We start from the raw sequence: 3168 nt of genomic DNA on the forward strand, positions 1-3168 counted from the left end.
TTGTCTGCTCTCTCTTTTTTATATCTACACAATAGAAGAGATAATACTGATACAGTCTTGGTGTAACTTTGATGGTTTTCTGGTTTATGTTGAATTTTCCAGCAGATCCCTCTTTTTGATCTTCAGTTTGCCCTAAACTTTTCGATTTGAAGATGTAAAAAGCGAAACATTAAAATTAAGACTACCTGTGTTAAAAATCAAAAATGTATTTCTGTTATTTCCATTCAATTAGTCTTTACTTTTCCACATCCATGGTGGCAAAGCTGCAAATAGAATTTGTAGAGACTAATTAGTGCTGCTCACACAAATGCCTTTCTGTTTCCAAGCTAGTGGGCTGCTGCATACATACCGAAAGGGTCCCTCAGCTGAAAACATGCAATCATTGTATTGAGTCATGTGTGCAGAAGTGTTATATCAAATCAGTTGAAAAAGTGCTCCACCAACCCCTCATACCTGACAATTCTTGGTCAGCACTCTGCGTTTGGGATTTTGCTTGCATTACGCCACATACACTTATTTGTTGCTTAACCTCCTAAGCCTCAAGCCTAACTCATCTCCTGCCTTTTGCCCCCGTATCAGGGGGCATTGGGGCTTAAGAGGTTAATAAGCTTTAAATGCAAAGACCATATTTATCTAAATGTACAGTAACTTCAATGATAATTCAGTGTGATCTATCACATGCTGTCAGAGAAACAGTAACCTTAAGCACTGCTTCATCACTATGTCCCCACTCAAACTAGAGTATTCCCTAACAGATCAGCTTAAAGGGGATTTATGGATTTCAAGGGCTTTGAACTGACAGGAAACAGCATGCAAACAGCGCTCTCATGAGTCAAATCCCACTCTTTAAAGATCAGTCCATTGATCGCAAACTCATCTCAATGGTATTTTGTAGCCAGTGAATTTTGAAAGTTCATTGGCTTTGAAAACAAACTTGTTACAAAGCCAGTTTTTGACATCATGTTTGAAATATGCTACTTGTACTCGATCAGGCAAGCCACACCTATGGAGGGGTGAAAAGCCTTCTCTCACAGAGTTCTGTTGAAGCTGAGCAAAGAAAAAAAAAATCTAACCAAAAAAACCCCTAAAAATTGTACATGAAAGCAAGAAATCTTGATAAATAAACAGAAAGAGTTTAAGAAAAATCTGTTTTCCAGAGTGAGAAAGGTTGCTGTTTGACAGTCCCACAGAACCGTTAATAGCCCATGGTCTGGAACACTGTAACTATACGTCTTTATCAGCTACACTGAGGCAAAAACATTAAATTGAGGATGCGTCACGATGCCTTGTGAAAGTAAAATATCGACCTACTTACTTTATATTTCTATAATGTCTTGTCTTTCAATGGAATCAATAGGAGAATTTTATTTTAGCATTTCTGACATTTTAACTCTTTATTCCTTTCAGAAAAAGGTCTCACACCACCTTGCATAATCAAAACATTTAGAAAGGTAGAATTGTTTATGCTGTCTGGGTTAAGTCTGAGATGAGTTATTTAACTTCTTTAGCTATGTTGTAACTTTAGAGGTTTATTTTAGTATTGAAAATCAGTGTGGGAGATATCACTTTTACAACACTGTGCCCAAACTGGAATGGTTCATGAATAATTGGAAACATTACACCTTTGTGGGCTTTAACCTCCTAGGACCTGGCGTCCACATATGTGGACATCACATTTTGGGTTATTTACACCAAAATACTAAATTTTGCTCTACAAGGGCCTGATATCCACTTACGAGGACATTATACTGCTACTGTTGTATCAAAATTTTAAACGAATATCTTCATATGTGGCTCTCATTTTTCTTAGAAACAAAAATTAGGTAAAAAAAAAAAAAATCTGGTAATTCTTTGTTTTTACATTCATCAGGTCCCAATCAGCCCAAATATCAAAGATAAATTAAAAATGCATGCCATGAAAGAGTTCGGGTCTTAGGAGGTTAAAGCAGTTCAATCAGGTCATCTCAGTATAGAAACAATGTTAGTGAAGGTCACAAATGATATTCGTATGGCCTCTTATCTTTGTGTTTGTCCTGCTAGACCTCAGCACAGCATTCAATACTGTTGATCTTGATTTTTTCTTACAACCATTAGAGCATACCATAGATATTAAAGCTATTACATTGCAGTGGCTTGAATTATATCTGAGACTCAAATTTGTTCATGCAAATGGTGAGTCTTTCTCATATGCTAAGGTTCATTATGGAGTTCCACAGGGTTCCGTGCTAGAACCAGTTCTATTTACATTATACAGGCAGTATGAAGGCGAAATATACATCTTCACTTCTATGCAGATGATACCCAGATTTCATCCATGAAGCCAGATGACACACACTACTTTATATCCATCACCAGAATGAAGGCAGTATTTTTGATTTGGACTTCAGGGTAATCTTAAATGTATTATCCCACTCAGAATTAATGGACTACTTCTTTGCCAACAATTGATCATTGGAGTCATTTTCAAGAGAAAGAAAATGAGAGTTCATCGTGTACTCCATTGTAAAGATTGTATACTTTTTTTTCTCATACTACTACCGTATTAAATTTAATTTTAGCTTTGGGTTGAAGATTCTCTGCGTCATTCTTTGAATCTTACATGAAGCTAAATACTAACTAATAACACCTTCTTCTTACTTTAGACTTAGACTGGATATATATTTCACTTTTCTTTCATTTATCTAATAAATATGCTGCAAGTTAGACCGACAACATATAAAATGTAGTGCAGGTCTAATATAACCTCGAGCCTGTGTAAAAATAGGTAATAAAACCTCACATCACCAATAATGCCATTGGTGTAGATCAGAAAAATCCGCAGACCACCTCATGGCTATCAAAGAATGACTTAATTAGGACACTTTTTGAGGTTAGGTTGGTATTAGTGGGCTTCACTTTAAGGAAATCTAGCTCACTTAACCAATGTCCTTATGAGGAAGGTTTTGCGTGTCCTTGCCGGTAAATCGCGCGCGTGCTCCTATGCATACGTGTGAAAGAAAACTAGAGACTGAGTGGGGTAGAGAGGGTCACAGGGAGACGCGGAGAGAAAAAGGGGTACGGTATAGGCTGCATCTTCAGCCAACGAGAGTTGGCATTCCCATGCAGAAGGAACAAAGAGGGGGGAAACGGGTGGAGGTGGGTGGGGGAGTAAAGCGCCGAAGAGTGAGG

Source organism: Simochromis diagramma, unplaced genomic scaffold (assembly GCF_900408965.1).
Source record: "Simochromis diagramma unplaced genomic scaffold, fSimDia1.1 OVJJ01000293.1, whole genome shotgun sequence".
Lineage (NCBI taxonomy): Eukaryota > Metazoa > Chordata > Actinopteri > Cichliformes > Cichlidae > Simochromis > Simochromis diagramma.